The sequence below is a fragment of the Panthera onca genome, chromosome D4 (genome assembly GCF_046562875.1).
Source record: "Panthera onca isolate mPanOnc1 chromosome D4, mPanOnc1 haplotype 2, whole genome shotgun sequence".
Classification (NCBI taxonomy): Eukaryota; Metazoa; Chordata; class Mammalia; order Carnivora; family Felidae; genus Panthera; species Panthera onca.
This window is the reverse complement of record NC_138351.1, coordinates 51,489,932-51,515,438: the sequence shown is the minus strand read 5'-3', so window position 1 is coordinate 51,515,438 and position 25,507 is coordinate 51,489,932. Positions and strand designations below refer to the sequence as shown.

Here is a 25,507-nt window from a genome sequence, read left to right as displayed (position 1 = left end):
AGAATTTTCACACTTTGGCTATGGTGAACTCCCAAGCTCCTCATTCGAAGCAATGTGGGCTCTGACTTGTACCTTTGCTTTCGTTGAGCCAGCTGTGATATTAATATCCTGTTGTCAAAATTCTACTAACATGTGAAGGTACCAAACTTTTAAAATGCGGAAATTTTGTAAATGTAAAATTAAGCTAAGTGAAGTAATTTTGTTCAGTAGGGGACATATTTGCTATCATATGGGGAGAAAGTTAACAGGGAACTGAGATTGATAATACCAACAAGAAACAGAAACAATATTTTAAAATTAAATAAATGGGTCATTTAGGGACCAACTGACAGATTCTTAATAAAGACTATAGAATGTATTAAACATTAGACTGTATGGAGAGAATGTTTGTAACTTTAATACGACAATTTTACGTGATGAGAAAAACTATGGACTTTGATTTATTGTTTATTGGCACAGTTCTAGAATTATATTCCAGCATTCTGTCTCTGAGACCTTGGACTTGAATGAAGTTGGTGACAGAGTAGAAATAGTACACATATTAGTACACTGTTCATTAAATTGTGGAATAGTTGACAATTTGCATTCCCTCCTGCTTCCCCCTCCCCATATTGGTGCCCTTGACACAGTTTGGAAGCCTCCTCATCTTATCCTCTACTTCAGGTCGTCTGTTTGTCCCCATTCTCTCTAGGGTCTCCTTCCCTACCCCACCACTTTCCCTCCCTGCAATTTTGCAAGCTATCTCTATCCTCGTGATTTGGTTTCAGCTTGTAAAACTGTGTCTTTTCCATAATGCAATCAAACCAGAGAGCCTCTGCTTCACAGGTGGGTCTTGTGATCCGCAGACTCTTGTGAGTCTTTGTCCAGTCTCTGTTAAGAAAGTAAAAAAGAACAATGGAAGCAATTATCCTATTGATTTCAGCTATAAATCCTATTTTGCCCGAGTTGTACGAATGATGAGTATTATGTGAAAATGCTGCTCTCTAGTGCAACAGAACTGCAAATAATCCCATCCAACATATCCCAAAAGGTTCAAATCGAACAAAACAGAGGTAATATGGTAGCTGAATCATAACCTAAGTATGGAGAAGAAAAGGGAAATTCCAAGCATAAGGAAGCTGTAGTGGGAATAAATGTGCTTAAGGAAATATTATTTTAGTTACTTAAACAGGGGTCACAGATAAGAATATTACCAATCCATCAATAGATAATTACTTACAGCTTACTATACACTCAGGAATGAAGTGTGAAAACAGAAGAAGTATCAACATGGGCTCCAACTTCAAATAGTTGTTTGCAATTAGGTCCAGGTGAAAAGATAAGAAACACAAAAGTACATATTTGAGAGCTGGGGAATGTGGTACAGATTCAGTAGTCATATGCCACATTGAGCACTTGAAATGTGGTTAATCCAAATTGGGATATGCTGTAAGTATAAAATATAAACCAGATTTCTGAAGCTTAGAATGAAATAACAACATCTCATGAATAATCTCAACCTGATTGCATGTAGAAATGAAAATATTTTTAAAATAACAGATGAAATAAAATATATCATTAAAATTCATTTTACCTGTTTCTAGAAAATGTAAAATTACATATATGCCTGTATTTTATTTGTTAGAGAGCATGGCTTAAAAAACTGTATTTCAAAGGAATGGGAGCTTAATAGAGAAGGGAATAATCTGGGTCCCCTAGAAGAAATGGCCCTTGAATATGTTTTGCTGAACTTGGAGACAGCAGAGAGAATAAAAGGTGTGTCAGATCTGGGAAATGGGTGCTGGGATAAAAGAGAAGGTAAGAAAAGAACAGAGAGAGAAGACCCAGTTTGGGGGCAGGGGCGGGGATTACAGAGAACACGCTGATGAGGATGGAAGAAGAACAAGATAGAGGGAGGGCAAAGAGACGGAGTCTTTAAGGCCAGCCAGAGGCTTAGAGTACCTCAGAAGTAAGGCACCCCTTGAAAGGGTTTGAGTAAGGGAATTTTTGGATGAAAGCTGCAATTAAAAAAGAAAACTCTAGCAGTCAGTTATTTAAACTCTCATCCTATTAGAAGGTTCTTATATCATTATTAAATTCAGATCCCCAAATAATAACACAAAACTAATACCACAAAAACTCAGCCACCCGATTCAATATGAAATAACAACACATTCTCACATGTCCAATTAACCTTGCCCTTCAAAGTTTGGTGGTGTGTGTGTGTGTAAGTGAGAGAGAAAGAGAGAGAGAGATTTTCAAAGGCTATCACACACAGGTGCTGTGATCTCTAACAGGGAGGGCAATAAGAGAATGGAAAGTAAATAGGAGGCCTGGAAACACTTTCAGATGATGCACCTGAATTAACAGTCCCTTCTTTCATTGTCTATAAAAGAAGCTGTCTTTTCCTGAAAGCCCTTGGAAATGATGAAGTGCTCATCGATAAATATCACTTCCCTTTAAATCATAATGTTTGCCAGTCTGTCTTCCCCTATCTCACTCTTTATGTTGGTCCAGAATGTCACTGTCACAACTATCTGGGTGAACAAGATTGTGAAATGTGGTCATAAAATCAGCGATTATTTTTAAACTCATCTTTGTCACATTGTGATGCTCCACAAAACACCTTTCCCTGGGCTACGATTCATTTTAATTGATCCCATCAGCACCATATCTATATCCTGAGTGCCTTCACAATACCCTCTATTTCCAGAGAAGCCCATCAGGTTATGGGTTTGTTAGTAATAAAAATTACCAAGAAGCAGTCTGTGGACGATAAGAGCAATACAAATTCTAAGGAGAGGTAATAAGAGAAATAATGAGCATCCTTCTCACTCCTTGGAAGTGAACAATTCCGAGCTCCCCGAAGCAACACTTAACCTATTGTATTAAACAGTAATGGACAAATATTAAAAATGTTGATGTCAGCATTTAGAATCTGTTGGCTTCAAAATGTCATTTAAAAGTTAAGTTCTCCTAAGTATTGTTTATCACGTTTCTTTCTACAGTGTTCTTTTCTTACTAGGACAGAGCCTTAAACCCCAGAAGAATAATTTTCCTCCTGTCTTAATGATTTGTTTACTGGTTCACTCCAGAGTGTGAGCTGGAAAAAAGGGAAGTGTCATAAAGTCTTTTATGTACCAGGATTTTCAACGATGTCACAGTGGTAGCACTTCCCATTGCCAAAACTATTTGCAGAGCTGGACAAATAAGCATCCAGCGAGCTGTTATGGGGACCTGATCGCTAACCAGACCACAGGCTGCACACATTTCACCTTCTCCCAATCTTCTTGGGGTGTGTACCCGCTAATCCTTTATGATATATAAGAGAGCGAGGAAAGTGATAGAACAGCCCCAATGACACAGACAGCTCTTTTTCTCTCTAAACAAGAAGAATTAGTTGGACTGAAAGGTGGGCTATTCTAGGGGAGTGAGAAAGAGGTGACAGAATCAGAAGGGCCTGAGAGGGCCATCATTTTAGACTATTTCAGGAAGGAAAATAAGTATAATGTGCTTGAAGTGACTTTGAAGCTCTCTTCTGAAGAAGTCCATGCTGAACTGGGGGCACCTTGCAAGATGCAGATTCTGGAAAGCTAAGAAGACTTGGCAAAAAGGAGGCAGGAGTTAATGTTGTCAAATAGGGAGTACCAGTCTTCTGCCCTCCCATGTTTAGGGCATACAGCCAGCATTACTCAATCACAGCACTGCTATCACAACCCTTGTCAATAAAGGGATCCAGGCACGAACTACTGATAAATGGGCATTTGCACTTGAGGTGAACTCCATTTACCATACTGTTTGGACTTTAGGCTTAAAAGTGAAAGGAACCACCATTTTCCTTTGCAACTTGATTTATCCCATGTCACTTGGAGAAAGGCAGGCAGGCAAAGCTTCAGAGCAGAGCAAAGATAAGTTGATATACAAATACCAAAGACATAATTATTAAAAAAAAAATTGTCAACTTCTGAGTCCCCACACTTAAAACGTGCCAGGTATTCTAAATGTCATTTCTAATCCCCATGATAACTCTTTTCAGGGGGCATTATTATGATTCCCACCAACCCCTCCTTTCTGTGGAGGAGACTGGGACTTGGAGAAGGGACCTTCCCCAAACCAGAGCTCTCATAAGTAGCAGAGCTGAGATGAGAACTCTGATTCTCTGATCCCAAGTCCCAAATTTACTATTCTAAGCCATTTCACAAAGTGGGAAGTGGTTTTAGAGTTATGAACTTATTTAACATTTATCTTTTATTTATAGGAAGTGATAGATGTCTATTTATAGAAGTGATATAAAATCTTCCTTTAAAATACATTGTATTTATGGGGCACCTGGGTGGCTCAGTCAGTTAAGTGTGTGACTCTTGATTTTGTCTCGGGTCATGATCTCACAGTTCGTGAGTTCGAGTGCTGCACCGGGCTCAGCACTGACAGTGCAGAGCCTGCTTGGAATTCTCCCTCTCCCCTCTCTCTACCCCTACTCTGCTCATGCTCTATCTCAAAATTAGTAAGTAAATTTTTTTAAAAATTAAATAACAAAATAAAATGAATTACATTTCAAAATCCAACACTGATTTAAAGAAAAATATAAGAAAGTTATCTCAGATATTTAGAAGGATATGGCAAAAGGCACTGTGTTAATACATCCATTTACTAGGAAATCAAAGTAAAATGGCTTGAAATAGTGATTTTTACTGATCACTCCTTAAAGCTCACACAAAAGAGTACTCAAACCTGGATACACAGGGTGAACAAATAGCTTGCTGGCCTACTGGGCTTCCTCTTCTACACTCTTGGGACACTCCTATGTTAATCAAGCACTCACAGCCTGGGAAGGAGTTTCTATTCTCAGTAAACTGAAGCTGCCGTCAGGAAATTAAGAGGTATCTATTTTGCACTTTATTCCCTTAAGGTCAGGATCTGTGCTTTTAATAGTGACAATTAGCTAACATATATAATTAAGCCATGCAAGTGAATGAAGGGAAAGCAAGGGGAGGAACCCAGGAGCTAGTTTCCTTCTCCAGACATCTTACATAAACAGTACTCAAAGACTGACCCCCAAAGGTGATTTCTTAAAGTGTCAGGAAGGAAGTGCCGACAATAGGGCAAATGTTTTGAGGACAAGTAGAGTTTCTGTAGAACTCCTGAAATAACATGATGTACAAATGTTCTCATTACCTCCAAAGGGTAACCCATTCATAACTCCAGTAACAGCTGATGTTTGTCAATATAAATTTCCAGAGTGACTTCCTAATTTTTTTTCCATTTTGTTTACTTTGAGAGAAAACTCTTAACAACATCAAACCACCTCTGGCCAATATCATCCACTGATATCAGCAAATAGCACTAATATGACTCCTCAATTCTAATTCCCCCCCACATTTCAACATTTCTGAAATTACATTATACCTTACACCTGAGTGACTATACATTCAGTGTGGTCTTTCTTTTTCCTTCCTCATCACATCTCACACTTCATTTTCCCCTTGGCATTGAGTAAATATAATGCGTTAGTGGGAATTACGCTCAGTCATAATTTTAGAAGTATGTCTAGACAAATTATAGACAAATATAAGCCTCTCTACATATTATTGGCTTTGAAGTCATTTCTTTTTTAAACCATTAAACACTAAAACACGTTGTTAGGGAAAACGCATTTGAACAAGAGACCAAGCTGGTAGAAAGAAAGAAAAAATTATATAATCAAAAGAATGCCACTATGTCCCAAAGATTAGAGTCACCTTACTATCAAGAAAGTCTAGAGCAAGGAGAACCACATAATTCATAAATTAAAATTTCCAGTACTCATTTATCTTTATTTTTAATAATTCCATTTGTGTTCATGTGTTAGATCACAAGGTCATGTGTTACTCTTCATCCTGGCTTCTCATGTAAACTACAAGTAAGTTTTTATGATAATGATGTGTGGGGTTAGCTATTTATCTTCCCGACAAAGAGATACCTACAAAGAAAAAATTATTCTGCCTCTGAGATGGGATGGCATTAAAGGAATGTTTTCCAGATGCTTTTATAAAAAAAAAAAAAGCTTAAAGAATATATGCAACATAAAATTTCAATGTAGGCAAAAAACTGTCAAAAAAAAAAAAAAGTCAAAACAAAGGCTACTTTTGGTGGGAAGGGAGGGGATTGTGATAGAGAAGGGGCTTGAAGATTTCTTCTAGGCACAGGGAGGCTGGCAGTGTACTTTTTCTTGACCTGGATGGTGATTACACAGGTGTGTTTACTTTTTGATAATTCACTGAGCTGTGCCTTCTTCCATATATGTGCCATATTCTTCAAATGAAAAAGAAGTTTACAAAATAAATGCAACAGATACAGGATTTCCTATAATATATTATTTGTTGACCAAAAAAAAGGGGAGAGGATTTATTCTGCCTTCAGGTAAACTGAACTAGGGGCTTTAATATTACATTGACTACAGGGTAAATGTTGACACTAAGGACATTAATCTTGATGCTCTCCCAAGTCATTATCTGTTCCCTAGCATTATCAGAATAAAATATATCTCTATAGAAATAACAATTTCTGGTCAATCTCAAAGAGTAACACTAAGCATGGAAATCAGAAATATTGATCTTGTGTTGGTATAAAGATGTTTCTATTGAAGTGAAATCATTTCTGTAAAATTGTACACTTGCTGTTCTAACACACATAACTGGTCCTGGAATTGCACTGTTCAGGAGACACTCACAAGTGAAAATTACTTCTTTCAATAAGCAGGTTCCAACAGGATCGTTTTGGGGTATGGATGCTAGATTCCTCTATCTCAGGTTACCCAGGTTACTGAGGACTGAGAGTGGCTCAGTAAGTACTAACTCTTCCTGCCCCCAGCACAAAACAGGAATGATTCCATGAATGGGTGCAGCTTTGGACAGGGGTGATGACAAAAGGATGGAGCACAAGAGGTCTTATGTCCCTGGGGACCAAAACTGGGAGCACCAAAAACATGTGTCTATTCTAACCACCAACAATACGTATGGGACATTAAATTGATTCACATGCCAAATTTGCTGGCTCCATCACTGACTTTGGGTGGTGTCTGTTACAGAGCAAACAAAGACATTGAGGGTGCAGTGTCTCTTCCCACTCCCAGCCTGACTCATGTTAGAGGGAAAGGGTTGGAATTTCCCCTGAAGGTTTTGCACTCCTGTTGAATAATGCCCCCGCAAAAGGTGCATCCATGTCCAAATCTCTAGAAGCTACGAAAGTCACTCTATTTGAAAAAAGGGTCTTTGCAGATGTAATTAAGGATCTTGAGAGGAGATTATCCTGGATTACGGGAGTGGACCGTAAATTCAACGACAAATGTCCTTATAAGAGACAGAAGAAGAGAAGGAAAGGTGAGACTGGTGTGGCAGAGGTAGTAGTGACATGGCCGGGAGCCAAGGAAGCCAAGGAATGCACCCAGCCACCTGAAGCTGGGAAAGACAAGAAAGGCCTCTCCCCTTGAGCCTTCAGAGGGAATAGAGCCCTGCATTCTGGGCTTCTGCCCTCCAGAACTATGAGGAAATAGCGTTCTGTTACTTTAAGTCATCCAGGTTGTGGTACTTTGTTATGGCAGCCCTAGAAAACTAACCCAACTCCCAAATACACACCTAGAGATGCTGCTCGTCAAGAAGCACACAATTCCCTCCTGAATGAAAAATACTCATCCTTTGGTAACTTGCAGGCATTTAGTGTTTCTCTGGGTGGCAAGTGGTAGAATATCTTCCCAGAGGAACCCAAGAGACAGGGTGTACCAGGGACAAGTCACCGCCCCCGCTCTCCTCGTGCACGGATGCCTCTGATGGACAGGGTGTGAGTGCACGCTTGCACTTTTTTATGTCTAAACTATTTCACTGGATGAATCATTATGCAAATCTGATCAATTCAAATACCCAAGAGTAGATGATACTGTTTTCTGGCTGCTGAAAGGAGCCTAGCTATTACTGGCAGTTACCAAGTAATGTCTTTCAACTCAGTTTTACTGAAAAAAATAATTAATTATCAGGAATTAGGTGCTTTCTGCATCTGCATCATTCTTACTCACTTATCTCAGGCAACACCTGCAGGCTCTTCCCTGTTTCTCTGTTCACTCAGCTCATTCTGGTCCTTATCACTCATAGAAACTTCTGCATCTGCTAGGTACCTGGAAAGGTTAAGCCTGTATCTCTCTTCTCTCCCTGCTTGACTGGGCCCATGCCTTTCCCATCCCCTCCTCAACACTGCCTGAGTCCCACTCATCTCCCTTACCCTAGTTCACAGCATAAAACCTTTTCAAAAAGATACAGAAGCAGCAGGTAAATACAAATGCAAACAATGAGATATCACTTTACATACATCAGAATAGCTACTATCCAAAAAAAAAAACCCAGAAAATAACAAGCATTGGCAAAAATACAGAGAAACTGGAACCCTTGTCCACTATTGGTGGGAATGTAAAATGATGCAGACATAGCAGAATACAAAAAAAAAAAAATTTGAAAATAGAATTACCATATGATCCAGCAATTTTCTGGGGATATACCCAGGATAATTGAAAGCAAGGTCTCAAAGAGATCTTTAAGCCATGTTCATACCAGCATTGTTCACAACAGCCCAAAGGAGGAGGCAGCACAATGTCCATCAATGGATGAATGGATAAACAATGTATGGTTTACACATACAATGGAGTACTATTCAGCCTTCAAAAGGAAACAAATTCTACATGCTACAACATACATGAACCTTGAGAAGTGACTAAGTGCTAAATGAAATAAGCCAGTCATAAAAAGGCAAATAGGTATGATTCCACTTACACGAGGTATCTAGAGTAATTAATAGAAACAGAAGGTAGAATGATGGCTGGGAAGAATGGCAAGTGGGGAGCTGTGGTTTAATGTGTACAGAGTTTCAGTTGCACAAGATGAAAAGATTCTGGAGATTGGTTGCACAGCAATATGAATATACTCAATGATACTGAATTGTACACTTAACAGTGGTAAATTTTGTTATGAGTATTTTACCACAAATAAAAATTAGAAGAGATATAAAATATTTCAATTAGATAATAATACAAGCACCTACCCAGACTTGGAGCTCTTCTCCCACTGTCTGTATCCCTATCCCTTCCACCTTCCAAAGTTGGTGTGCATCTGGGTCAAGCATTATTTCTCTACTTTTACTTTCCTTCTACTTACCCCCAACCCATATGTAGTATCATCCTGATACATCTCAAAAACACAATGTTGCCTGGAAAACAGCAAGTTGCAAAATACCACTAATGTAAATGTTAAAGTCACACAAACACAAAAGGTAACTTTGAGAAGAAGTGACTGTCCCCACACCTACAGACTAGACACTACTAGAGCGAACTTTCCTCAGACTTAACTTTCTAAAACATTTGAAACAATCTGCCTGCTTCTTGATGAGCAGTGTCTGTACCTCACATTCAAGGTCCTATTTTTGTTCCCTTGCCTACTTGGTCAGATCGCTCACTGGATGCCCCTCCCATTTAGCCTGGCTAAGACCTCAGTCTTTCCAGTTATGGCTTCACCTCCTGGGCAACACCGTCATAGACAACTTATGGATTCAATACCTAGCCCTGGGATCCTCCTGCCTGTGTGTTCATTGCCACACATGCCCCTACCAGATCCCAATGGGTGGGCCTCAGAAGCTTCAGTGATTAACAGATGATGTTGAAAATATGCATTTTTATTTTAGGTTTATGTTAAGATTGGCTTTATGCATTATGGAAATACCTGAACAATTAATTAAACTATCAGAGAAAAAAATCGAATCAAACACTGACGCCGAGACACAAAGCTGAGTGTTTGAGCCCTTTTTATGGCAAGAAACTAGCAAGTTATCTGATCATAAACACTTTACTTTTTCATATTCATCCTCAAGTCCATGTGTGACTTGGATGACCCACTCCCAGGGATGGAAAAATTATTTCACTTTTGTATAGAAAAGATCTTCGGTTTTTAATGAAGGCTTCATGGTCCAGTAATCTGACCTAAAAATCAGAAAGCCAGAAAGATGTGTGACAAGCTTAAATGCTTTCGCTCTTTACTTTTCTGCATAAGGTAAGTAATTTTTATAAGAGACTACAGTGCACTCTGTATATCAGCATTTTTGGTTTTGCAATTGAACTACATGAATGCAATGGCGCTGGTAAGCAAAAGCAGGGCTGATGTGGTTTTATAAGTGTCTAACAAATCCATCATTTTGCTCCCAAGTGTCCTTATTTCCCTTACATAGATCTCAGACAATGTAGTTCACTGTCTTCAGAAACTATGAAGACCTCTGACTTTATAATCTTACACCTGAATCAAAACTCTGCTCCAACACTCTTTAGTAATGGGCCCTGAGAAAATTGCTTTACTTCTCTGAGGCTTGATGTGTCACGGGTATAATGAGGTTAATAAAAGCCACCTGACACGGACTGACCACATTAGTGGTAACCTAGCTGAAGCATGTAGCACAGTGTCAGGCATATCATATCATGACCAAGGTTTAACACAACTCTTTTGACGCCATTTCATGAAGATCAAATAAAGGTTAAGGATAAATGCAAAGAATCTGTTAATTTGGTTTTTTGTTGCTTTTGTGCGTGTTCATTGGTTTGTTCCTGTTGTGGCTGATTTGATCAGTTGTTTCTCTAAATTAGTGAAATCGATCTACTGGTTTGGCTATTAACGTGAATCACAGCCATTTACAATTAATCCATATTTACAGTATCGCGATGGAAAAAATTCCCTTTCTTCCCTCTAGGTTCTGTGGCTGACCTAATAATTAAATTGACATAGGACAGATTACCAGGGGAAAAACAAATTTAATTTCATATGTACCGGAGCCACAAAGATATGAGACCCAAGGGCAAGTCAGGCCGTTGAGGAGGCTTATACGCCATCCTAAGCTGGGAAATCAGGTAGGGGCCTGGGACTTCAAAAGGGAGAAGGGTATTCACAGAACGGCAAGAAGAGCAGGTGTTTGGTAACTGATGTTTGCCCTGCCATCTCAAGAGGTCATTCAGATAAAAAGCTATCTCTGGTAATAGCTCTTTCTAGGCCAGACCCCCTATCTAAATTCTTTTAGGTAGTTAAGGGAGAAGTAAAGGTTTTTCTTAAGTCTGCTCAGTCTTGATGGACTTCGGTTCAAGATAATCCTCATACCAAAGTGGTGGATTTGGGGGTGGCAATACCTGCTCCCCTTCAATGGGTTACTACTAGATAACTTTCTAGGGAAAAAAAAGATGGCAGCTGGATCCCCAGTTCACACGTACACCAGGATAAACTCCAAATGGATCAAACACTTATAACGAAACAAGAAAGAACTACAAGAAATATGGAGAATTTTTTATAAACTTAGAGTAGAGAAGGCCTTTCCAACTATGACTCACAATTAAGGTGTCATAAAACAAAAAAAGATCAACCAAACAACTACAAAAAAAAAATACCAAAGCAAAAACAAAAACAAAAACCATGTGGCAAAATCAAAAGACAAATATAATACTAGAAATTAATTGCAACTCATTCTCCAAAGGGCTAATCTCCATAGTTGTAATAAATTGCTAGAAATAAAAAAAAAAAAAACCCACAGACCAATAATCCAGTAGAAAAAACTGGGCAAAATATAAATCAGGGGGAACAAGGAAATACAAATGATCCTGGGGAAACATATTAAAAGATTTCAGTTGTAATCACAATAAAAGGCAATGCAAATAAAAACAAAGCAACAATATAGCACACCAAGTTACAATATTTTGCCTATCACATCCTCAAATATCCAAGCTCAGTTAAACATCTGGCGAATTTGTGGGAAATAGGGACTCTTCATTCACTATCAGGGGGAGTGAAATAATACAACACCTACAGAGGGAAAATTGGGAATCTATTTAAAAATTATAATTGCATTTATTCTAGCAACCCTACTTTTGGGGATTTATCTTAAGGATATACCTGTGCACTTAGAAAATCATGTACATTATTCACTTTGTAGTAAAATTGTAAAAGCATGACCTGGAAGCAATTCATACAGCCATCTAAAGGTGACTGGTTATATAACTATCATTCAGCCACAGAATGGAATATTCTGCAGCTCTTACATGAGGAAGACCTCTGTACACTGACATGGAAGAAAAACAGATGGTTGAATGAAAAAAATACAAAACTGGCCACAGAGTATGAGAATGTTGTCTAAGAAAGGAAGGTGATATGGAAACATATGTATATTTTCCTGCATTTTCATAATGAGATACCAGATGAACACAAAAAAATGAATAGAAGAAAGTGGTTTCCTACAAAGGGCAGGAGGAACAGAGCAGATGAGGACTAGGGTGGAGCAAGATTTGCCAGTGTATTAATTTTAACATCATTTGGATTTTTTAACATGTGAATATGTTATCTATTCATAAGATTAATCTTGATTTATTGACTGATTACCCGCTACATAGAAAGCCTGGTGAGTGGCACTATAGTCACACTTTCAAACCAGCTAGCATGAATATTTGTAAGCATCTATGTGCTAGACATGATGTGCTGTACACACTCATGGGAGGTTGGGGAGGAAGAGAACTCATGGTTTATAAATTACATGCGAGTAAAGGTCCCATCCTTGACTTTGTACTGCTTTTCCTCAGGGCCTACCATGGATATCATCTGAGGTGACACAAAACATATATAAGGATAACTATCAACAGTACAGAACAGTGCTAAACAAATACCGAAGGAAAAATGTTCTAGACCAGAAGAGGGAAAAGTCCCAGTGGCCGAACTGGTCCAGAAAGGCTTCAGAGGAAGAAAAACTTGAAGTGGGCCTTGTGTATCATATAAATTAAATCTTTCTCACAAAAGTTCTTCAGTAGAAAAAGTTTTTTTCAGAACCGTTCTGATTATGTTGATTTTCCTGAAGCAGGTGAGAGAGGAGCAAGGAGATAGGAAGCACATGCCCCATCATTTCTACTCAGTTCTCAAAAAAGTGAGTAACATTGCAACATTAGCTTTTCCTGGTCATGTTAGTCCTTCCTCAAAACGAAATTAGTACACGGAAATGAGAGTTGGATTGCAAGTCACAATTTTAAAAATCTCACTTCTTCATTTTATTCCTTTCCAATTTAAAAGTTTCCATCATCTCAGGGAAGCTTTTCTCCTTGACAGCTTTCACAGTCATTTTCTCTGAATGGGTTGGCCAGAATCAAGAGAGGAATCTTAAGTTTCCATTCCTGTCCTACACCTACAAAGTGGTTTTACTTTGTAAATGCTCTTCAAGCTGCAGCAATTAAAAGAGGGAATGCCATCTTGAAGGAGTCATTTGTCAAGACTCTCAGGATCATACTGTCCATCTATTACCTGAATGGCCTCTTTGGCACAGCTTAGCTCACCCCTGAATGCTTCCCAGGAGAGGAACTCTCTACCAATGTCATCTTGGTGCAACTCTGTCAGAAGTTCTTATGCTGAGATGGAAAAACTCTCCTTTCTTCAACTGCCTGGTTCTACTGCTAGCCCCAGAACCCTACAGACAAGACAGATTCATCTCACAGGAGTTAAACTAGGCACGCCAGAAGAATCACCCCTCTTACATTAGCCTGGAGTCAGCGTATTGAGGTGGCATAGGGAAGGGCAGTAAATAATGTCTTGTTGTAGGGGCACCTGGGTGGCTCAGTCGGTTAAGCATCCGACTTCAGCTCAGGTCATGATTTCACTGTTCGTGGGTTCAAGACCCTGTCTGTGCTGACAGCTCAGAGCCTGAAGCATGCTTCGGATTCTATGTCTCCCTCTCTCTCTCTGCCCCTCTCCTGCTTGTACTCTGTCTCTCTCTGTCTCTCAAAAATAAATAAATGTTCAAAAACAATTTTTTTAATTAAAAAAATAATAATAATGTCTTGTTGCTGTTGTTCCTGTATGGTTCTAAACAAACCTGTATCGGGTATGCATTTAAGTTAATTAGGTAACAATATTTTGATTAATTGCAAAATAGGGTATGTTGAATGTACTAGTTAGTCATCTAGTTAACCAAATTCACTTGAAAAATAATGTTTTCAGAAGTGTATCTTAAACATGTAAAATAAGTAGAATAAATGTCTTCCGAGCACACACTCCCAAATATTTCAGTAGTTCCCCGTTAGTTTAGGTCCAAGGTACTCAAGGAAACAATTCAGAAGTGATAATCAACAGACAAGCCGCCTTCTCTTCCACCAAAGTAACGGCCACATAGAAATGAGGTCTTTGAACACATTCCTGGAGAAGAAGACTTATTTTGAATAAAGTGCTATCACCTAGGTTAGTAATACCCCAAGCAAGTTTTATGGCTCTCTAAGGAAAGAATTAGCCTACTCATTTGGGAATTTAGTGGTGTTTGGAATGCAGAAAGTGACAAGGAGGTTGGAAATGGATTGGCTTTGGGGCTTGTTCTGCTATATAAATAATAATGAACCTTTTCCGACATGAAGTAATATGAAATGAAAAAAAATAAAATAAAATCTGTCCCTAGAGTATAAAATTACCTCATAACCCAATTTGCATTTCTCTACTCCAAGCATATTTTCTGGGAGTTCTACTTAGAGAGAGAAAGCTGCTGAATGATAATTAATTTTAACAAGCACTTGGCACACAGAGCTGGACAGTACACAGGCTGCCTGCCCTAGAGCGAGTAGGAATTTGAACTCTACTTTTTACGGTGTTTTTTTTTTTTCCATAATGACAATATTTAGGCATGAAAATGATCAGGACTTCAACTTTACTTTGTTCTTTCTTTTTTTTCTTCATTTGGATTTGTCATCCATTTAATTCAACTTAAATGCACAAGCAGTTTGTAAACACTGTTAAGAAATGTGGGAGATAATTGGATCATGGTGCAGCAACACCAGAAGGGCATTAGGTATTTGCTACTCATCAAAGAGACCATTCGTTTTTCTTTTCTTTTTCCCCCTGTGTTCAGAAAAGAAGGAAAAAAAAGTGCACATCTCCTGACTTATAACTTATAGTTCATTGGTGAAAAAAGTGCTTTAGAATGAGATCTTTATATCATTTCCCATGCAGTATTTTCATTCTTTCCTGAAGCACTATTTGGTAAAAGCAAGTGATAGTCTTGAGATGTGATCATCAACGTTCCAGCACTATTTCTCGTTTATACCCCTGCACGTGGAATACTGGCAAGCAAATAAGGAGTCGTTTCTGAAGAGGATATTAATTTTGAGAGAACTAACACTTTGATTTGATAGTAATAACTCACCTCTCATCTATCCATCTAGCTTACTGTTCTATACTAAATTACGCGTGTCTACAGGTTTATAATGTATATGAAAAATTGCAAAATCTTAATTTTGACAGAAAAGACATTCTTTAATTTCCCAGGCAAGCTACTAAAAAGATGAATATCTCTCTATGTATTTTCAGATGAAAAATAATGACATACTAATCCATGCCTTCTTATAGTTTCGAAAACAGACTCACTACCTGTGACTCAGTTCCTTGCTCTCACAAAGGGAACTAATTAACCTTCATGATTAACAACTCATCAAATTCCATTGCTTCTATAAAGGCAATATTTTTTATCTTTCATAATCACATTTAAACTCATAATTAGTGCCATGGATAAAACTGTAGGTTAAAAATAATGTCTGAATTTCTTAACCTCTTCCTTTGGAAGTTCATGAAATGTTTATCTAGAAATCTTGACGCTTAAGTGGTCTGTTATTTTTGTCACCTACAAACACAATAATGTTCAAATTAAGCTTTTCCTTATCAGGATCCCTTGATCTTGTGCCATATTTGGAGCTTAGCAAAATTCTGCAAAGTCAAATCTATGTATAGATTAAAACAATTTTCTTAATTTATTCTTGATTCTGATGGGAACTTTCTTAAATTGCACTCAATATTTACTGAGAATCTAATACAATCAAGGCACTATGCCTAGAAACAAGGGGAAGACAAAGGTGAATAAGAAAAGGTCCCCGCCCTCAGGAAGATTTCAATCTGGTGAGGACATAGATTATATTCATTTTACATTGTTAGTTATAGATCTGCCCCAAACTAAAGGTATGACCTTGAGAGAGGCCTTCTTGTTCTTGCCTTCTCAATCTCTTCATCTATAAACTAGGGATCAGGCTTAGATTTATTCTAGAAACACCAACTGAGCATCTACCATGGGATAATAGTGGCTAACCCTAATGAGCAATTACCATGGGGCAGGTTGCAGGGTAAACATTTTATGTGTATTATCTCATTTAATCTTCAAAGCAATCCCAGTTTTCAAGGGGAGGAAATTGAGGCTCAAAGATGTTAAGTGACTTGCCCAAAGATACAAAGTAGCTAAGCCAGGATTCAAACCTAGGCTAGCCTGACTTCAAAGCTGATGATGCCTTTAAACAGTATATTGTGTTTTTGCCACTATCTTTAATGGTTTCTAATTTCTTTACTGTTAAGTTTTTTATTTTAATTTCACTGTAGCTAACATACAGTGTTACGTTAGTTTCAGTTGTGCAATAAGTGATTCAACAATTCTATACATTACTCAGTACTCATCATGATAAGTGTGCAAATAGTGTCTAATTTGAATATTATATGATCATTATTTGCCCTAAAATTGTAAAATGTAAATACAAAGAGTTTGATTTTAATATTAATAGCAAGAGGAGTGGAGGTTAAGGGTGCATAACTGAATGTCACATTGATTCCAACCAAGGAAATCCAAGGAGACTTCCTGGAGGAGGCAACATGGGGCTGCAATTTCCTCTCACACACACACACAGAATGAACTGGAGCAGTAAGGGCATTCCAGGCCAGTGTATTATGTGAGTGGTCACAAAGCTGTAAACGCTCATGGATCTGCAAGCAACTAGTAGAAAGGGCAGTAAGAATGAGGCCTTGAAAACTCAGCTAGAGACAGACTGTGGACAGCCTTTAGTCATGCTAAGGACCCTGAACACTATGGGAAATAGGGAGCAACTGAAAGTTGTGCATGAGAGTGAAATGATTGATACCTTTTTGTTTTGAGTTTATTTCTTTGGTTTGTTGTTTTCAAATATTTACACCCAATAAGAACAGTGAGCAAAACTGCCAAACACAAAATGAACATCCAAAACTAGTGATACTAAACACTAGCAACAAAATATTTAAAATGTCATTTTCAGGGGCACCTGGGTGGCTCAGTCGGTTAAGTATCCAACTCTTGATTTTGGCTCAGGCCATGATCTCACAGTGGCAAGATTGGGCTCTGTGCTGGGCATAAGGCCTGCTTAAGACTTTCTTTCTCTCTCTCTCTCTCTCTCTCTCTCTCTCTCTCTTTCTCTCTTTCTGTCTCTCCCTCTCCTCTTCCCCTACTTGCTCACTCTCTCTCTAAAAAAAAAAGTAAATAAAAAAGTAAAATGTCATTTCCAGAAGAAAAAATTTTAATAGAAACACAAAATATAACTTGGGGAAAATGTCAAAAAATATGTGAAGCATCTTTTCCATGAAACTTATATAACCTCATTAAAGAATATATGAGGAGTTGTAAGTAGAGCGATACGCCACGCTTATAAATGTAAGGACAATAAATTGACCTATAAGTTCAGTACAACTCCAATGAAAACCTCACAAAGGTTACTTGTGGAAGGTTAGAGGCCAGTCATTACAGTCATATGGAAAACAAAGGGTCAAGTTTGTCAAGAAAATTTTGAAGAAGAAAAAGGGTAGATGTTAAAACTTCACAGATGTCTGATTAAGAGGTACAAATTTCCACTTATAAAACAAATAAGTCACAGAGATGAAAAGTACAGCAGAGGGAACATGGTCAACAATATTGTAATAACTCTGTAAAGCGACAGATGGTGACTTCATTTATCGTGGTCAGCAATGAGTAATATATACAATTGTCCAATCACTATGGTGTACTCCTAAAACTAATACAGCATTGTATGCCAACTGGACTTCAATTAAAAAAAAAAAAAAAAAAAGATGTCAAAACATTTTAAAACTAAGTGACCTGAGATTGCTCCCAAGGACAGTTATTGTTTTGTTTCTTTTTTGTGCTAACAAAATTGTGTGGGAAAGGAGGTAGGAAAGATGACATTGATGACACAAAAGACATGAACTCTGGAGCGCCTGGGTGGCTCTGTAGGTTAAGCATCTGACTTTGGCTCAGGTCATGATCTTGTGGTTCGTGGGTCTGAGACATGCATCGGACTTTGTGCTGACAGCTCAGAGCCTGGAGCCTGCTTCAGATTTTGTCTCTGTTCCTCCCCCACTCATGCTCTGTCTCCCTCTCTCAAAAAATGAGTAAATGTTAAAAAAAATTAAGAACAAAAAAACGACATGAGCTCCTCACCCACTTCAAATCAAAGTGATCCTGAACCTGAAACACTATCACTCTGGCCCTTGAATAAGGACAAAGGCCTTTTTCAAAAGAAGCCCTTGCCTGACAGGAGCCTGGCCTAAGGATAACAATTCTTAGTAGGAATCAAGTTGCAGTTAGCCAGCTGGCATTTATATCTGATATGTACCAAAAACAAAGGAGTCATAAGATGAAATTGTAAGCCCACCTATGGGCCTGGGTCATATAGCCTGTGACAAAGTTGAGAGGCAGAAGCCACACATGAAGTAACTAAAGAACTTACTTAAAAGCAACATACGAGTAAGTGTAGTGAAGTACAAGCATAAATGAAAAAAATGCTGAGAGCTGCAAGTGAGGGTTCCGACAGGCAGATGGACTCAGGGAGACATTCTGAAATGGGCCTGGGAAGGGTCTGGCTATAGAGGGAGTCACTGCCACTTATCTGCCACTACTCCACTGTGACTCAGGCATTACAGGACAGCACCAAAACTATCCCCCTGCACTATCCACTGCATCTAAATTCTGTCAAATTATGACAAACTTACCAAGATATAACTTCAAAATCTGTCTTCCTCTACAAGAAATTGGCTAATGAACTTGTCTAAGATTTTTTTAAATGTTTATTTTTGAGAGAGAAAGTGCAAGTGGGGGAGGGGCAGAGAGGGAGACACAGAATCTGAAGCAGGCTCCAGGCTCTGAGCTGTGCGCACAGAACCCTGCATGGGGCTCAAACCCACCAACTGTGAGATCATGACCTGAGCAAGAGTCAGATGCTTAATCAACTGAGCCCCCCGGGGGCACCTTATCTAAGATTTAAGAAATCAGTAGGCTTGTCTTCCAACTTGTTCTCTTTCTTGTTATGGGTTCTAGGATGCTGCAATTAACTAGGAATTTCTTCTCCCTGGGAACTCTTTATTTTGGGCCTTAGATCTTTCACACCTGTTGCTTGTGAGGTGCACAGCACCAGCACAGAAGGAACAGAGGTTAGTACCTCGTGGAGGATGTGATTCTCCTCATTGAGAAGTTTATCATTTATACAATGGTGAATCCCAGAAGGACATGAAAATACACATGGGATCCTAATGTTCTCTCACAGGGTGTTGCCTACAATGTGCATCATTAGAGCCGTTGTGGACCCATTAGAGCTTTCTAAACCATTTATATCACACTAGATCACAGAACTAACTTAATAGATCGTAACTGGAAGTACCTCGGCTGGGTGCTGGCTCATTTATATTGCAACCAAAAGGCAATGCACCATAAAGTACATATCGATAAGTCTGCAATGAATAAGGCAACCACATAAAATCTCATTACTTAAAAGAAATTAAACTCACTGTGGTTTATATAGCAATATTCCTCATCCATGTCGACATCAGATAGTTCCCATGCCAGTCACAGTTAAATCTAATTTGCTGTAATCCTGGTAAATGGGAGGTAATCAACAAATCCTCAGCTCCGGCTCCAAAGCAGCACATAAGACATTTCTGAAATACATTAGTAAAGAGAGGATGGGGAGGCTTCCTGCCAATAACTGACATTTGTTATGTACCAATAATATTCCCTGGGTTCTGATACTCTATTTATTGGAATTATAAATATGTACACAGTTTAAGAGATTTACAAGTCATTTCTTATTTCTTCTGTTATCCTTGCATGATTACTAAAACCAAAATTAAAGCCACCCTTGTGTGAATGTGCTATTCTAAATTCTTAGCTTACTTGATCTCAGGTTAGCCTCACAACAACCTGGTGAGAAATTACTCTGCTTGCCATTTTGTAGCTAAGGAAACTGAGGTAAGAGAAGGTACATACCTCAAAAAACAACCAAACAAACAAAAGAGAGAGAGGGAGAAGTTACATGCTGCCCAGTCTCACAACTGATCAAAGGCAAAGACAGAATTTATACCAGATCTGATTCTAGAGCCCAACCTCTTAACATCTGCTTCACTGCTCTCCTAGTTGAGCCTTTTTGTATGATTGCTAATTAATTACACGTGGATAGGAGGATAGCTCAAAATTTCTAAACAGGATCTTGGAATATTAGTCGAATTGGAAATGGAGGACTAAGTCTCTTACTTGAAGAAACATTTCAATAACAAAACGTATTTTCACTAGATGGCTGAGTTATTTGGGGTGGTTTATTTGGGCTGATTGACAGAGTCTGGAGGAAATAAGGGTTAAAGCCAGATTCCCAAGCCATCCTTCGGTTCTGCTAACATGGATCACATTACTATGTATTTAGTATCATTTTCTCTTTGGTTCCCTGAAGAAGGAATGGACGCTAGGATATCTGTCCTATTTTACACCTTCCAATGTAAAATTTTACACCATACAAGTACTGTGGATCACAGTACTAAGTCACAACTACCTTCTCCCTCTTGAGTTTTTTGCTCTAATCCACTGAAACACATTGACTAAGGAGCACAGTACCGAACACACAATAGGAACTAAATGAATGGTACTTATTTGGTGCTATGATATAAGCATACAGCACTGACTGGGTAAGGGATCTAATTCTGCAAAGGGTGTTAAGTTTGAGGGAGTCATTTGTGTATTTATTCCTTCTTTTCTTCCTCAATGATAAAGATGTGCTGTATGCTTTTTTAAATATTTTTTTAATATTTATTTATTTTTGACAGAGAGAGAGAGAGACAGAGAGAGAGAGCGCGAGCGCATGAGTTGGGCAGGGGCAGAGAGAGAGGGAGGCACAGAATCCAAAGCAGGCTCCAGGCTCTGAGCTGTCAGCACAGAGTCCAACGCGGGGCTCAAACTCACAGGCCGTGAGATCATGACCTCAGCCCAAGTCAGACGCTCAACGGACTGAGCCACCCCAGGCGCCTCTGTGCTGTATGCTTTTTAAAGATGAAAAATGTTAAGTGCTGTTCCTCTGTACCATGGATATATACACCTGCATACCAAAGGCTAATCAACTCGAGGTTTAGAAACAAATCATACGGCACATCAAATAGAATGGTGAAGTACATTATCGAAGGCCAAAAAACCCCAACATCTCCACGTTGCGCAACTAGCAAAAATGACGTTTAAAAGTGTGAAAATCAAGCTTAAGAAAATGCTTGTACGTAAGGAAGACAAAACTGTGGTGACTAGGTTTTGCGGGAAAAGGAAATTACCTAATCAGACTTGAAGTGAAGTTACAGCACACTTAATAGTGTCATAAGGAAAAAATAAATCCATTAATTCAACACACTTATTGAGCGCCCACTACCTGTCAAAGCACAAACCATTCACAACTATCAACTCTGCTTTCTCGGGTCTAAGCAGCTTTCCTCACTAATGACACCACTATCTCGGCTAACACCTTACCCCCCATTTTCACCGCACGCGTCATCGAACAAAGGCAGGGAACAAATGGAGCCCGCCCTCTTCCACATGCCTCCCGCCTTCACGTAAATGCAAATCGAAAACTTCAAGACGCACCTACGGCGTCCCACGAGGAAAACGAAATTAAGCAGCGACTTCTTCCGCCCACGTAAAAGATGGCGTTTGAAGCGTCAACCGTCCCCGCTGCCCGGTTTCTTCCCTTCGGGGGCGGGGTCCAGGGAGATCAGGAGGTGTGTGCTTCGGAGGTGTGTGCTTTTGTTTTCCTCATCCTTTCTCCCCTCCGCTTGCTTTCACAATATTCGCTGAAGATGACGAGCGAAAGATTGGGTAAAATCTACTCAGAGGAGCACCAGGCGGGAAACAACTGCGGCGTGAAGGGGTTTTTGGGGCCGGAACGCGAGCGAGGGGCGGGGCCCTGGGGCGGGGCGGGGGGCGGGGCGGGGCGGAGGCCGGGCTGCGGTTGCGGTCCCTGCGCCCGCGGCGGCTGAGTCGATGGTGGTGGCGAGTGGGTGAGTGAGAAGCCGGCGGGCCGGCGATTGTTTGGGGTCCGGGTCCTGGGACCGCGCGGGGGCGGTCGCGGCGGCACCTATCCTCCGGGCTCGGTTGGTCCTCCCTGACCGAAACCCGGCATCAGGTTTTCCAGCTGGTGACTAGTGGAGTTGCCTCCATCCGGGCCCCCGCCTTCCCGGCAGCGGCGGCAGGGAGACCAGGGCTGCAGACCGGGCCTCTAGCCGGCTTTCCCGCCCGCAGCTCCCGAGCCGGCCCCTTTCCGGAATCCTATGTGAGACCCAGAGGGGCCCGCCGCACCACCTGCACCGCGGGTTCGAGGGAAAGGCGCCTCCGGCACTGGGAGGCCTGGTCCTGGGAAAGGCCAGGGGCAGGTGTTGCGCGGTGAACCCCGAGTCGGGGTCCGAGAGGAGATAACTGCGGGGTGGGATGGTGGCCCGGGTTATACCACATAGCTACCCAATTCGAATCGAAGTTTCTAGAGATTGCTGATGCCTTGTAAATTTGGGGAGCGATTCTAGACTGGGCTGTGCTCCCACTGTGTGGGTCATGACTTGCTTCACAGCTCCGAGGTTACACAGACTTACTTAAAGGAAGTGACCTTTGACTTGAGCATCACTTGGCTGATGGTATCTTTTGCAGAAAGAAGTGCCCTGATTACATGACTACTGTGCCCACACGGGGTCTGAGTCACCCCGTGAACTCACCAGTCTTCTGTATTCAGCAGAGGGAGGTCATGAACTTGCCCAAGAGAGATGGCCCTTTGAGAAACACTGGAGATTGCTAGCTGGGCTCTAGCAAAGTAACAGCCTGGTTGTGGCCAGTGGATAATTTTCGATTCCGACTGTTCCCATCCCTCACCTGTGATGCAAAGCAAGGGGACACAACACGTATGGCATTACTTTTAATTTGTACTTTTAACTTGAAAAATACTGATACCATCTTTCTCAGGCTTAAGGAAACTTTTAACATAATGGGAAGAAATATCACAGAAGCTAGAGTATATTATATGAAAGCTTAATAATACAGAGTCAGAATACTTGGAATACGATGGTGTTATGTGATGCAGATACCTTTGGCCAGCACCTCCGCCAAAACCTGCTGCTTTGGGAAAGCCCTCAATTAGTTGGAAAATCACCTGGTGATGTCTGCTTTTTATACATCCAAAACAAAAATGAGAGAAATTCTAGACAACGTTGCTGATGGTGCACTAAGCCAGCACTAACCTGCTCCAGGAAACAGTGCATTGGAGCTAAAGATTTTTTTTTTCCCTCTTTATAAAGTTGATAAAATAGTCTCTTTATTTGGCTCTGTTAGCAGTCCAAAATTTGCTTTGGGGGGGAAAGAACTTAAAAAAAAAAAAACAAAAAAAACAAAAAAAAAAAACAATGAAGACTCCTGTCTTTCAAGCCTGCCCTAGGGCCCTATGGTAATTAAGTAGTTCTAAGGAGCTGTGTGGGTTAGGCTTCCTATTATGTGAGAAACTTGGATCTGTCAGAGATAGCCTGATAGTGATATCCTAAACTTCATTTACGAGTCTAGCCTGATAAAAGTTTAGAAAGTGTTGCCCACAGTCTGGTGTTAACAAACAGTTCTCTGTCATTAAAGCTGGCCTGAGCATCATCTGTTTTAGGAAGTGGGCTGGTTAAGGATCCTGCTTCTTTTAGGGCTGGGAGAAAATAAACTGAAAGCATGGTCACAAGAAATGTGAGCCTTATGATGGCACAATTCTGATTTACAACAGCAGTGGGCCAGCCAACTTTGTAAATACCAGTGAGAGAAGAGACGGCTGATTTTTAGCAAAAGTTTAAGAAAAAGCAAAGCTTCAAACCTACTACTCTGCCAGAAGTTTTACAGATGGTAATTAATATAATCTTTATGCCTGCATATGTTGGATGATTTTCAGTAAGTATATTGGTACATCCTCATGAACCCTATTCTTTGTTTACAGGAGTGGCAAGCCACCGTGTCACCCAATTTGGATCCTGGCTTCCCTCAAAAGACTCTTATGGCTATTGCTTGATTACCTTCTGGAGTAGCCAACTACATATAGATATATAGATAAAAGACTATTGGTTTTGGCCTGATTTTTTGCAGCCACCTTTATATATATGGATTTTCCTTACCAAGGATGATGACTTTAAGTGTTAGTAAAAGTATTTTTACAGCTCTCCTAACTATTCTTCTCTGTAACATTTCATTTCTCAAAATTATTAATTTTGAAAGGATTTTAAGCTAAACAATTCAGCATGGACCTTGTCCTTTCTTTTCTTTCTAATGAGACTAGCAATGAGACTAAATGTAATTAATGGTCTGTGATAGTTGAATTTTCACAATCTGGTAAAAATCTCCCCATCCCCATAATCCAACCAGATTTTGCTCTAGGGCTCAGTTCGGTTTTAGGAAATGCTTCTATTTTCAACGTAACGATGAAATGTTTGAGGTAAAGGTTTGTTCTTATGATTATTCATCTTTTTAAAAAAAATTTTTTTAAGGTTTATTTATTTTGGGGAGAGTGTGAGAGGGGGAGGAGCAGAGAGAGGAGGGGGGAAGACATAGAATCTGAAGCAGGCTCCAGGCTCTGAGCTGTCAGCACAGACAGGGTCTTGAACCCACGAACATGGGATCATGACCTGCACTGAAGTCAGATGCTTAACGGACTGAGCCCGGGGTTCACGTGCCCCAAATATTCACCTTTTTTATTCAAAACAGAAGAACAAAAGAAAAATGTTACAATACAATTTGGTGGCTATGTGTTAACCCATCTCCTTGGCCTCCAGTTTGTTGTTACTAATGATGACAAATAACATCATTACAGTTTTAATTCAAATTACATTCCTGTATTCTGTCATTGTAAACTGTTGAAATTGTATCCAAAACAGTAGATATTGTAAATAAACTAGACAGTGTATGTCCAGTATAGTCTTTTGAGACTATTAAGTTGATATGACACATTAAAAAGTAAACATTGCCTAAATGAATTACGGAACTAAAAGATACATACATAAACTGCCTATTTGTTAAATCATTTCTACACATGCATACAATAAAGTGTTTTTGCAAAAATCCGTATACCTATCCTTGACATGCATGATAAAAATGCTCGTCTAATACTCTAAAAATAGAAGCTACTGCTTTTCAACAGTCTCTGAACTCTCTTGACAAGATGCAGATAAAATTCTTTAAGTAAATGAATTGTAGTTACAGATCAAATGTACCTCCCAAAGCAGTCCTGCAATCAAAGATAGGTATATCATAACCAACCTATTAATTGCTATCCTTTATCATTATGATGAACACATTCCACAATTTTAGACTTGCTTAAATGGTTCTTTTGGTTTAAATGGTTTCTTATGGTTCTTTTCATTTTGGGTCTTTAAATATA

At 39.6% G+C, this 25,507-nt stretch overlaps 1 protein-coding gene and 1 long non-coding RNA gene across 11 annotated transcripts in view; one reads left to right on the top strand and one right to left on the bottom strand.

The window, feature by feature from the left end:
- Nucleotides 1-375: 375 nt before the first annotated feature.
- On the bottom strand, nt 376-21,809 carry LOC132663361 (uncharacterized). 2 transcript variants are annotated; one of them, XR_009603028.3, is made up of 3 exons: nt 21,712-21,809; nt 19,608-19,757; nt 376-870 (listed from the first exon to the last, which is right to left on the bottom strand). It is a non-coding gene; the product is annotated as an uncharacterized LOC132663361 (long non-coding RNA). The 2 variants fall into 2 exon arrangements; XR_009603029.3 differs by lacking the exon at nt 21,712-21,809 and adding an exon at nt 21,598-21,699.
- The window catches only part of C9orf72 (C9orf72-SMCR8 complex subunit), a 27,054-nt gene continuing 23,319 nt past the window's right edge, over nt 21,773-25,507 (top strand). Inside the window, exons 1-3 of one of the 9 annotated variants that reach the window (XM_078436744.1) lie at nt 21,773-21,860; nt 22,847-23,012; nt 24,074-24,268. The gene's annotated coding sequence lies outside the window, so the exon portion shown is untranslated. The other 8 variants (XM_060609582.2, XM_060609581.3, XM_060609584.2 and 5 more) reach the window with 8 other exon arrangements.